Source organism: Bos grunniens, chromosome 10, assembly GCF_055505025.1.
Source record: "Bos grunniens cultivar Pamir isolate PY7600 chromosome 10, Bosgru_T2T1.0, whole genome shotgun sequence".
NCBI lineage: Eukaryota > Metazoa > Chordata > Mammalia > Artiodactyla > Bovidae > Bos > Bos grunniens.
Window position 1 is genome coordinate 43,275,247 of NC_141174.1, and position 13,103 is coordinate 43,288,349.

General features: G+C 42.2%; 1 protein-coding gene across 16 annotated transcripts in view; it reads right to left on the bottom strand.

Annotated features, from left to right (window-relative positions):
* ATP8B4 (ATPase phospholipid transporting 8B4 (putative)) overlaps positions 1-13,103 on the bottom strand; it is a 335,711-nt gene that overhangs the window by 279,946 nt on the left and 42,662 nt on the right. For 2 of the 16 annotated variants that reach the window (XR_015134456.1, XM_086320808.1), the window contains exon 1: positions 777-942. The exons of 8 other annotated variants lie outside the window; for them this stretch is intronic. The gene's annotated coding sequence lies outside the window, so the exon portion shown is untranslated. Of the gene's footprint in view, positions 1-776; positions 943-1,719; positions 1,826-6,190; positions 6,424-13,103 lie in introns of those variants that run through there. 6 more of the 16 variants (XM_086320813.1, XM_086320805.1, XM_086320809.1 and 3 more) reach the window with 5 other exon arrangements.

Below are 13,103 nucleotides of genomic sequence, written 5' to 3' on the forward strand. Positions count from 1 at the left end.
AGAGAGAGAAATGTAACCCAAATAATAGCTAGGCACTTTACCTATATTAATTCATTTATGTGAGTACTCTTTTGGAAAAGATTGAGAGTGATGCTTGCATGAAGAATTTGATTTCTTTTTTTTTTTAATTTCAAGTTCAGGTTTTGAATCTTGGTCAGAAAATTTAATTCTTCTAATAGAAAAAAAATGGCAAAGTCAAAAGAAAATTCCAGTTTGTTTAGGGAAAATAAGAAGTTGATTTCAGATACCTTGAGATTAAGGGCCATAAAAAGACATCCAAGTTGGAAATGCTACTCAAGCAGCTGTCTGCATAAGGGGGCGTACGGGTCATATTATGATTCCTCACAGAGGTCCTTACTTTACAATTAAAATGGGTACACTAGGGTACAGGTGACTCAACACTTTAAGCAAAGGATTAAAATGGAGTTTCTCTTTAAAGATCGGAGGCCATTCAACAATCAGGTTATTATAGTTAATTCCCCTTGCTCCAATTCCACAATCACCAAGCAACCTGCTGATAATAACTTGCTTTCCCACAGAAGTCTGCCTACAGGGAAAGAATACACTAGCCATGCATGCTGAAGTGAACATTCTGGTCCTCCTGACAGTTACATTGTACATTTTCAATTAATAAATTGTGGTTCATCTGTCTAGATCATCTGTCTCCTGAGCTATATTACTCTGCCCCAGAAATGTAGATCTGTTTTTGGTATGCTGTTGACTTATGGTCTAAAGTATACAGGACAAATGACCCACCCTGGCCATAATGAACTCACCAACAGGCCACCAAGGGCAGGGCCAGCTGATCTGCTCAAGGGGCAGCAGGATGTGGTAGCTGCAAGCTTGTCTTTTGGAGTCAAAGAAACTGACCTTGGATTCCTGCTTTTTCCACCAGCATTACAGAATCCAGGGCAGGTAAGCTGTCTAAGCCTCAGAACATACCTGGACAGGTCAATGGGAAAAGGAAGCTCATTATATAGCTATCTTGAAGGCAGTCCTCTGAACTTCCTCTGTCAAAATGTCTAAATAAACATTAGGATAAAATGAGGACAGTAAGTGTAACTCCTGTAAGACATTCTGCAGCAAAGGAGGTAACTGCAACTGGGTAATGAGGCTTTAAAGAGAAGATGTATTTACAGTGGGGATCCAGGGCCATAGCGATAGATTGAGGGAATAAAACCAGTGGGAAGAGAGAATGAAAATATGAGGAAAGGGGATAGCAAGACAAAGGAATCAGAGGAGACTGGAAAAGAAAGGGGAAAGGAAGGGGTGGAGCAGTTGGAGAAGGGACAGGAGGAGCAGCTGAAGCCAGGAGAGTAGGGCAAGCAGATTCCTGGCCGCTCTCCTTTCTCGCCAGAGTGCTGCCAGGGAGCACCCTCAGCCTGGCTTCATCTCAGGGTCAAGGGAGGAACAGGGGTGTGCCTGAGGAGGATCCTCTACATCCTTTGAGCAGTGCATCCTCTCCAGTTGTCAGGACTCAGCAACAAGACCCCAGAGAGCTTCAAGGAGCCCGACTCAGCCCTCACCCCTGTGAGGTCTCTAGCCCCCCCACCCGTCTGTTCTCCTGTCTCCATTCTGTTCTTGCCTCCCTCTCTCCCCAGCTCTGCCTCCTCTTCCTCTTGGGAGGCATGTCCTGAACAGGAGACATTTTCTGGAGAGCAGACCCCAATCCGAGCTCAGCCACTTTCTATCTAGCGTCACTTTGACCAGGTCACTTACCCTTCCTAAGACTCACTCTCCGAATCTGTAAAAAAGAAGAAATAATGCCTTCCTCCCAGGGCTGTAGCGAGAATATACAGCTCACTCCATAAAAATGTGATCCCTCCCCCTCCTTCCTTCCTCCCCATCTGTCTTCTCTCCTCCTACTCCCTCCCCTTTTCTCTGCTTTCACTCTCTCAGTTTCCTTTCCCTGTTTCCTTCTCTTTCATTTTCTCACTAAGCCACTTGCCTTCTAACCCAACCCACCTCCTTTCTAAAGACTAATCCACCAAGAGAGAGGGGAGGGCTGAGGCTTAGGTGAGCGGGAGAACCCCTCTGCTTGAGCAATGCTGCTGCTGCTGCTAAGTCGCTTCAGTCGTGTCCAACTCTGTGCAACCCCATAGACGGCAGCCCACAAGGCTCCCCTGTCCCTGGGATTCTCCAGGCAAGAACACTGGAGTGGGTTGCCATTTCCTTCTCCAATGCATGAAAGGGAAAAGTGAAAGTGAAGTCGCTGAGTCTTGTCCAACTCTTAGCGACCCCATGGACTGCGGCCCACCAGGCTCCTCCGTCCATGAGATTTTCCAGGCAAGAGTACTGGAGTGGGGTGCCATTGCCTTCTCCAACTTGAGCAATAGTGGGGGCCTAAGGATGGGAAGTGGGATGGCAGGATTAGGGAGTTAGCCCCTTCTTTCCTCCTCTGCTGTCCACCTTCTCTGGTCCTGCCCCTGCCCCTATTCTCCCTCTGGCCCTAGGTTCCCAGAAGCTCAAAAGCAAAGCTTCAGCGAGTCCTCCCACCTCTGGACATGGTAGCCTTGCAATCATATATGCTGGCAACACTGCCTATCAGCCCAAGAATATTCCCCCTGCTCTGGGCCTCTAAGGGATGGGGTCAGGGAGGGAACACATCTCTGAGACTCCAGGGAAGGGATATTTTTGGTCCAAAAGGGAAATCTCAGCCTTGGGAGGTTAGAACAACGATGGATAAAGTAAAGAATAAGCCCAGGCCTCAGTCCTACATGTGTGCAGCTTTGACTATGAAGTGAGAGTAGGAGGTATAGATAATGTTCTCATCATATTTGGTGTCAGTGACAACTGCCAGCACCCATAGTGCTTGCAGAGCAAAGATACTGGGAAAAAATAAAAGCAAAAAAATTTAAGCCAGTCTGTGTATGTGTTTGTCAAAGTGATGGTTAGCACAGCCAAATGTATAAACTGCCCACCAATTATATCTAATTACCATGCCTCAACAATAAAGTATTTTATTTCCCATATAATATATATCAGATTGATGGTGTTGTGAGTTATTATGTCGACACTGAAGTCTGTTTATATTCTGTTAGGCGTGCAGCTGTTACCCAGCCACAGAATACTAAAGTGGTGGGAACCCTGCTTCCTTTTTCCTCTTGTTTATGTCCTGCTTATTTTCCAACAGTTTCCTTTTCTCTTTCCTTTCTCATCCTTTCCTCATCTGCTCTCACTGCCTCTCTTGTGCATTTTCAAAACCTTTTCCTCATCCTGCCCTTTCTCTATCAAACATGCCTCCCCTGGCTTCTTCTTTCCCCTTCTTCTTTCCCCTTCTCCATTAGCCTAGAGCCAGAGGACCAGGTTTGATCCTGTTAGTTCTCTCCTTCCAGCAAGTTCCCCTCCATTCTAAGCCCTGGTTTTCTCATCTGTAAACAGAGACAATCAGCTAACTCATGGGATCATTTAACAAACTGAGGTCATGCCTGTAAAAAAAAAAAAAAAAAATTAGCACAGTGCCTCTTGATACAAAGTTAAACACTCAAGAAAGGAAAGCTATTACTTTAATTTTTCTTAAATATATCCTTAACTCTATATATGTAGAAAACCTCCTATCAAATTTGAGAGTATCTCTACTGACATTCAGTCATCCAACACTTATCAGACACCTGTTCTACATCAAACTTGGGCTGGGTAGAGGGAGGCAAGGATCATTTCTTCAAAAGCCAGGAGTCTGGGGTAGATGAGATCATAAACATAGAAAGTTCAATATTGCAGGTCTATGTCAGAAGAAGGGACTGAGAACCATGGAGACAGAGGAAAGGGAGTCACCAAGCCTGCTTTGCAGAGTCAGCTATGATCTCACACAGTCAGCTATGATCTCACACATGGTAATTCCCAGTCAAGTCCTGAGTTTGCTCAATAAAACAAGGTAAGTACAGGCAAAAAGAACAGCAAGTGGAAAGATCAAGTATTGTGAAAGGGAGCAGTGACAGTCATGGAACCAGATTACAGGGAGCATGGAGGAGTGTGGTGTGAGGGGGCTGGCAAGATAGGTAAGAGATGGAGTCTGAAAGAAGTCATCATTGTCAGCATCATCACTCCCATCTACTAAGTACCTAGCCTCATGCTAAGCACTTGTTAAATGTAACCTCTCATTTAATCCTCACCAAAATATTATGGGCAGGAACTGTTGTTCTCCCATTTGATAGATGAACTGACACAGGACATTGTTACAGTCAAGATCCTGATAGATCCTCAGGTATTGGGGAGGCAAAAGTGTTCTCTCTGCAGAAAGGTATGCTTAGAATCTAGGCTCCTTTGTTCACTGTCATTGCTTCCTCATGTCCCTCTGTGTGAGTGCAAGCTGACAGAGTTTTTAGGAAGGTTTTACTCTCACAGCCAAGAACAGGAATGGCAAGAGATGGGGGATAATGACAACAGGCAATGGAGTTGGATTCTAGAAATGTGTCTGCAGTTGAAGTTGACAAATGTTAAAAATGGTCCATATGCTGGGGCACAAAACAAGAAAGAATCTGGGATGACTTCTGAGCTTTTGGCTCAGGACAAGAGAGGATAACTAATGAAAATGACAACAGAGCAGTGAAAGGAGAAGGTAGGGGAGCAGGAGCAGGAACTGAGGTGCGGCAATAGTTAAGTTCACTTTGAGCACACTAGGCTTGAAACGCCTCTTGATCACTGAAAATATCCTCAGCACAAAAGAGAAGAGACCGATTTGTAGACTTGGAATCATCAACATATAAGGAAGCACTGAAGTCATGGGGGATGAATGATCTCATTCAGAAAGAAGAACGAAGAGAAGTGAGGAGAGGCCAGCGGGTGAGGATGAGTCAGGGAGAAGACGAGGACAAGGTCCTAGGGAACACCCAACATCAAAAGAAGGTTCTGAGAAAGATACACGGAAACAAAATGCTGTAGTTTTCCTCCTACACCCTCTTCTTCAGGGCATCCAGCACAGAGGCTGGTGCAGGGTAGGCAGGTGCTCAGCAAACTAACACTGAGTGAAGAAGGGGAGAAAAGAAAAAGGAAGCCTCAAATTAAGGAAGGACTGTTTCCAAAAATACAATGATTAATACTTAGTGTTTATATTTAACATTTAATTAGAATATTATTTGTCAATATTGCCAAGAAGTAAGACTTGAGGCATGCGCTACAAACATGGAGCATTTTGAGGTTACGGTATTTTCCTTGACATCTCTTGAGAAATCCTGAAAGCAAATACTAGCATCTGATTCCTATACATGCTCTGTAACCATCTAGTATACATACATTAAGAAGTTTTATTTCAAGGACAGTAACAGTTTCTTATTTGAAACAATAGGTTAAGTTTCTTTTTCCTACTAAATGAAAATTTCTAATGTATCATGTAAGAAAAAAATAAAATCCTTCTGAGCATAAAAAAATCCTCCAACAACACAAAAAGATCACTTGGCTCCTCATTTTTAAAAGATGCATCATGATGATGAAACAATATAAAAACACCAGACAGACAAATATAGGTCTCAAAATCCCTCTGAATTTACATTCCGCTGTAAAGGCAGGCAGGGAATGACACAGGTAAGGTGGCTGGTCTCGAACCCTATCTCCTCACCTCCTTTATGATAAGTTTTCAGCTTCTATTTAATGTTTCTCACTCATCTCTTTTTTCTTCAAAACAGCTCATTGTTAACTAAGAAAATGAGACTCCCTCATGTCTATCAACAAAACAACTAGAAGAATCCATTTCTCTGTTCAGAGAAATCTCAGTACTAGAAACGTATCTACCCCTTATGCCTTAGAGGGAGACTTTAGTGACAAACTGTTTATGTCCAAAGGAAGAATTGATCATAAAATGAACAATATCTTGAGTAGGTGCATCAGTTATGAGCCCTCTGGGGGGAAAAAAAAAATCTAAAACCAACTGTGGTCAAAGGAAGTGACAAGTATCCAGAAACCAAGAAAAAATGCTGCACTGACGCTTCTCCACTAGCCATGTAATAGATGATGCTAACAGAATCAACATTTGAACTTCAAAGGAAAAAAAGAAAATGTCCTATTTTCCAAATCCAACTAACCTCCCCCCAAAATTATTCTTTAATGAGAGGAGAATAATGACTGTTTGCTAAACTTCAACACACAGAAAATAAAAACAAAAGAGTAACCCAGAGAAGAGAAACAAAAAGCACCAAAGGAGGCAGAGCTAACTCTCTCTTGGTCCCAGCAACCCTTCAGCGCTCCCCAGACTCACCTCAGCCTGGACCTAAGCCTCTCCCCACAAAAGGGAGATTTCCCAGCAATGCAGCAAGATCAAACAGGTACCCATTCCGTGACCATATCAGTGAGAACAATGAGAAAAGCCAGGCTATTCTGAAAGCTCTAGTAATTACATAGAAAACAAACTGGGTCTCTAGGGGACATTCTTGAAAATCTGAGATCAACTCCCGGAAAAACACTCTTGGCCGCTTACCACTACCGGAAGCTGCTCGAGGGTAGATCAGAAGTAGCATCTCATCAGAAAAGGAGGAAGGAGTTGCAGGGAAGCAGCCTCACTACCAGTGAAGCACAGAGGGAGCAAAAAACGGTCCTTGGCAACATACCAAAAGCCCAGAAGAGTTTCTCCTGGAAGAGTTGCCTGTTACTACTCCCAGGGCAGAACTGGTTAATCTTGGAAAAACAAAAGGGAGCTCCCTAGAGGCTGGCTTCCCCAGGATTGCTTCTTCTGTATGAATCAAGAGTTCAGAAGAACAGAAGCAGATAAGGAAAGGGGTCACCATGGCTTCGAATTATCAAACTTTTATCAACCCTCAACTGAGGGAGATAAGTAAATATCTTTGGAGTTAGTTCCTACCTGTTTTTGCCAGAGTTGAAGGAATTAGCAATGTCAGTTTTTTAAAAAAATCATTAGAAGGGAACTTAACTCTCTTATGGATGAAAGCTAAGCACATTCAAGCAACATGTAACATGCAGAGCAAGGACTTCTTTTTCCCCCAACATCCTTAATCTCAGCTCAGAGGAAGCAAACCATTAACCCTAAGGATGCTGAAGAACAAATGCACATGGAAACAGATTTAAACTTCTTAGTTTAGAATTGCTTAGAGAAGGTTCTGGTTGTTGTGCTTTTTTTTCTTAAGAGTGTTCTGGTTTTTAACATGGGATTAGATAAAAACAAAATATTTTGGTCCATGTCTATTTTGAAAGGATTAGGGCTACTTTTCAATATATCTAAAGCCATTGATGGGGTTTCCAGAAGTTACAACAGATTTGCAGTTAAGGACTGAAGCCAAATATATTTTAATCATATCTCTCTAACCAGAGCAAGTTGATCCCCTGTGTCAACTCTCTTCTCAAACAACATGACACTGAGCCCTCAACTTTCCACTGAAAGCCAGATCAGAGAGAAGGGAGGGCCTTTCCATGCCAGGGCTCCACAGTCACAAAGAAAGGAGAGATTTCTTGAATCAACGGAAACAGAATAAAAACCACAATCAGAGAAAACTAACCAAACTGATCACATGGACCAAAGAATTGTCTAACTCAATGAAACTAAAAGACATGCCATGTAGGGCAACCCAAGATGCACAGGTCATGGTGGAGAGTTCTGACAAAACGTGGTCCACTGGAGGAGGGAATGGCAAACCACTTCAATATCTTGCCTTGAGAACCCCATGAACAGTATGAAAAGGCAAAAAGATATAACATGGAAAGACGAACTTCCCAGGTCAGTAGGTGCCCAATATGCTACTGAAGAAACAACTCCAGAAAGAATGGAGAGATGAACCAAAAGCAAAAATAACACCCAGCTATGGAAGTAAAGTCCAATGCTGTAAAGAACAGTACTTCATAGGAACCTGGAATGTTAGGTTCATGAATCAAGGTAGATTGGAAGTGGTCAAATAAGAAATGGCAAGAGTGAACATCGACATTTTAGGAATCAGTGAACTAAAATGGACTGGCATGGGCGAATTTAACTCAGAGACCATTATATCTACTACTGTGGGCAAGAATCCCTTAGAAGAAATGGAGTAGCCATCATAGTCAACAAAAGAGTCCAAAATGCAGTACTTGGGTGCAATCTCAAAAATGACAGAATGATCTCTGTTCATTTCCAACACAAACCATTCAATATCACAGTATTCCAAGTCTATGCCCCAACAACTAAGCCTGAAGAAACTGAAGTTGAATGGTTCTATGAAGACCTACACGACCTTCTAGAACTAACACCCCAAAAATATGTCCTTTTCATCACAGGGGACTGGAATGCAAAAATAGGAAATCCAGACATATCTCAAGTAACAGACAAGTTTGGCCTTGGAGTACAAAATGAAACAGGGCAAGGCTAATAGAGTTTTGCCAAGAGAACGCACTGGTCACAGCAAACACCCTCTTCCAACAACACAAGAGAAGACTCTACACATGGACATCACCAGATGGTCAACACTGAAATCAGATTAATTATATTCTTTGCAGTCGAAGATGGAGAAGCTCTATACAGTCAGCAAAAACAAGACCGGGAGCTGACTGTGCCTCAAAGCATGAGCTCCTTATTGCTAAATTCAGACTTAAATTGAAGAAAGCAGGGAAAACCACTAGGACATTTAGGTATGACCTAAATCAAATCCCTTACATTTATATGGTGGAAGTGACCAATAGATTCAAGCAATTAGATGTGCATGAGTGCGTGAAGAACTATGAACAGAGGTTCATGACACTGTACAGGAGGCGATGATCAAGACCATCCCCATGAAAAAGAAATGCAAAAAGGCAAAATGGTTGTCTATAGGAGGCCTTACAAATAGCTGAGAAAAGAAGAGAAGTAAAAGGCAAAGGAGAAAAGGAAAGATATACTCATTTGAATGCAGAGTTCCAAAGAATAGCAAGGAAGAGAAAAGAAAGAATTCCTCAGTGATCAGTGCAAAGAAATAGCGGAAAATAACAGAATGGGAAATACTAGAGATCGCTTCAAGAAAATTAGGGATAGCAAGGGAACATTTTATGCAAAGATGGGTACAATCATGGACAGAAACAGTATGGACCTAACAGAAGCAAAAGATATTAAGAAGAGGTGGCAAGAATACACGGAAGAACTATACAAAAAAGATCTTAATGACATGGATAACCACGATGGTGTGATCACTCACCTAGAGCCAGATATCCTGCCGTCTAGAGTCAAATAGGCCTTAGGAAGAATCACTACAAACATAGTGGAGGTGACAGAATTCCAGTTGAGCTATTTCAAATCCTAAAAGATGATGTTATGAAAGTGCTGCACTCAATATGCCAGAAAATTTGGACAACTCAACAGTGGCCACAGGACTGGAAAAAGTCAGTTTTCATTCCAATCCTAAAGAAAGGTAATGCCAAAGAATGTTTAAACTACCACACAATTGCATTCATCTCACACGTTAGCAAAGTAATGCTCAAAATTCTCCATGCCAGGCTCCAATAGTACGTGAACCAAGAATTTCCACATGTTCAAGCTGTATTTAAAAAACATCCACTGGATCATCGAAAAAGCAAGAGAGTTCCAGAAAAACATATGCTTTATTGACTATGCCAAAGCCTTTGACTGTGTGGATCACAACAAACTGTGGAAAATTCTTAAAGAGGTGGGAATACCAGATCATCTTACCTGCCTCCTGAGAAACGTGTATGCAGGTCAAGAAGCAACAGTAAGAATTGTATATGGAACAGACTGGTTCCAAATCAGGAAAGGAGTACATCAAGGCTGTATATTGTCACCCTGCTTGTTTAAATTATACGCTGAGTACATCATGTGAAATGTCAAGCTGGATGAAGCACAAGCTGGAATCAAGATTGCCAGGAGAAATATCAATAACCTCAGATATGCAGATGAACCACCCTTACGGCAGAAAACGAAGAGGAACTGAAGAGCCTCCTGATAAAAGTGAAAGAGGAGAATGAAAAAGCTGGCTTCAAACTCAACATTCCAAAAATGAAGATCATGGCATTTGGTCCCAGCACTTCATGGCAAATAGATGGGGAACAGTGACAGACTTTATTTTCTTGGGCTCCAGAATCACTGCAGATAGTGACTGTAGCCATGAAATTAAAAGACACTTGCTCCTTGGAAAAGCTATGACCAACATAGACAGCATACTAAAAAGCAGAGACATTACTTTGCCAACAAAGGTCCATTTAGTCAAAGCTATGGTTTTTCCAGTAGTCATGTATGGATGTGAGATTTGGATCATAAAGAAAGCTGAATGCCAAAGAATTGATGCTTTTGAATTGCAGTGTGGGAGAAGACACTCGAGAGTCTGTTGGACTTCAAGAAGGTAAAACCAGTCCATCCTAAAGGAATCAGTCCTGAATATTCACTGGAAGGACTGATGCTAAAGCTGAAACTCCAATACTTTGGCCACCTGATGTGAAGAGCTGACTCATTTGAAAAGACCCTGATGCTGGGAAAGATTGAAGGCAGGAGGAGAAGGGGACAACAGAGAATGAGATGGTTGGATGGCATCACCGACTCGATGGACATGAGTTTGAGCAAGCTTGGGGAGTTGGTGATGGATAGGGAAGCCTGGCATGCTGCAGTCCATGGGATCCATGCTGCAGTCCAGAGTTGGACATGACTGAGCAGCTGAACTGAATTTCTTGAATCAAGAGTGATGGCTCCCTTCCTTACATGAGAAAAAGGACCAAGAACAGTCTATATGAAGAAGCAATCATTTCTTTTAAATATTTATAATGAAAAACTCCTTTGAATTAAAAAAAAATTTAAGTATAACCTCTATACCATTTTTTACCTGTCATATTGACAACTATTACAAGTCTGGTAGTTACCTTTGTTGAAGGATATTTAAGGAAATCTACACCTTCTCCTACATTGTTAATGGAGATAAAAATTGATAAAATATTTTAAAGGGAAATTAATGCCTGTCAAATATAGAAATGTGTATGTTTCCCTCTCTCAGGAATTTACCTTATAAGATGATCACAAATATGTGCAAACATACTATAAAAATGTTACAGTGCTGTGATGGCAAAAAATCTAAAAATGGCTTAAGTATAGGAAACTGGCTAAGTAAGCAGAGGTTCAGTTCAGTTCAGTCGCTCAGTCGTGTCTGACTCTTTGCGACACCATGAATGGCAGCACACCAGGCCTCCCCGTCCATCACCAACTCCCAGAGTCCACCCAAAACCCATGTCCATTGAGTCGGTGATGGCACCCAACCATCTCATCCTCTGTCGTCCCCTTCTCCTCCTGCCCTCAATCTTTCCCAGCATCGGGGTCTTTTTAAATGAGTCAGCTTTTCACATCAGGTGGCCAAAGTATTGGAGTTTCAGCTTCAACATCAGTCCTTCCAATGAACACCCAGGACTGATCTCCTTTAGGATGGAATGGTTGGACTTTCTTGCAGTCCAAGGGACTCTCAAGAGTCTTCTCCAACACCACAGTTCAAAAGCATCAATTCTTCAGCACTCAGCTTTCTTTATAGCCCAACTCTCACATCCATACATGACCACTGGAAAAACCATAGCCTTGACTAGACAGACCTTTGTTGACAAAGTAATGTCTCTGCTTTTTAATATGCTGTCTAGGTTGGTCATAACTTTCCTTTCAAGGAGTAAGAGTCTTTTAATTTCATGGCTGCAATCACCATCTGCAGTGATTTTGGAGCCCAGAAAAATAAAGTCAGCCACTGTGTCCACTGTTTCCCCCTCTGTTTGCCATGAAGTGATGGGACCAGATGCCATGATCTTAGTTTTCTGAATGTTGAGCTTTAAGCCAACTTTTACATTCATAGAAAGGAGTACTACACAGCCATCAGGAGGGGGTCGAACTGGAGTGAAGAATCAGATGGTCTGGGTTCAGATCTGGCTCCATTAGTGACTCTGAGAAAGTTCTCAAACCTCTCTGGGCCTCAGCTTCTCCTCCATAAAAAAGTGATAATTATAGTATTTACAATAGAGGATTGTTGTGAATAAGACAGTGCTTGGAGCATAGTCAGTTCAGTTCAGTCGCTCAGTCATGTCCGACTCTTTATGACCCCATGAATCGCAGCACACCAGGCCTCCCTATCCATCACCAACGTCCGGAGTTCACTCAGACTCACGTCCATCGAGTCAGTGATGCCATCCAGCCATCTCATCCTCTGTCGTCCCCTTCTCCTCCTGCCCCCAATCCCTCCCAGCATCAGAGTCTTTTCCAACGAGTCAACTCTTTGCATGAGGTGGCCAAAGTACTGGAGTTTCGGCTTTAGCATCATTCCTTCCAAAGAAATCCCAGGGCTGATCTCCTTCAGAATGGACTGGTTGGAATCTCCACACTGTTCTCCATAGTGGCTGTACTAGTTTGCATTCCCACCAACAGTGTAAGAGGGTTCCCTTTTCTCCACACCCTCTCCAGCATTTATTATTTGTAGACTTTTGGATCGCAGCCATTCTGACTGGTGTGAAATGGTACCTCATAGTGGTTTTGATTTGCATTTCTCTGATAATGAGTGATGTTGAGCATCTTTTCATGTGTTTGTTAGCCATCTGTATGTCTTTTTTGGAGAAATGTCTATTTAGTTCTTTGGCCCATTTTTTGATTGGGTCGTTTATTTTTCTGGAGTTGAGCTGTAGGAGTTGCTTGTATATTTTTGAGATTAGTTGTTTGTCGGTTGCTTCATTTGCTATTATTTTCTCCCATTCTGAAGGCTGTCTTTTCACCTTGCTAATAGTTTCCTTTGATGTGCAGAAGCTTTTAAGGTTAATTAGGTCCCATTTGTTTATTTTTGCTTTTATTTCCAATATTCTGGGAGGTGGGTCATAGAGGATCCTGCTGTGATGAGAACTGCCTTATGATCCAGCAACCCCACTGCTGGGCATACACACTGAGGAAACCAGAAGGGAAAGAGACACGTGTACCCCAATGTTCATCGCAGCACTGTTTATAATAGCCAAGACATGGAAGCAACCTAGATGTCCATCAGCAGATGAATGGATAAGAAAGCTGTGGTACATATACACAATGGAGTATTACTCAGCCATTAAAAAGAATACATTTGAATCAGTTCTAATGAGGTGGATGAAACTGGAGCCTATTATACAGAGTGAAGTAAGCCAGAAGGAAAAACATAAATACAGTATACTAACGCACATATATGGAATTTAGAAAGATGGTAACAATAACCCGGTGTACGAGACAGCAA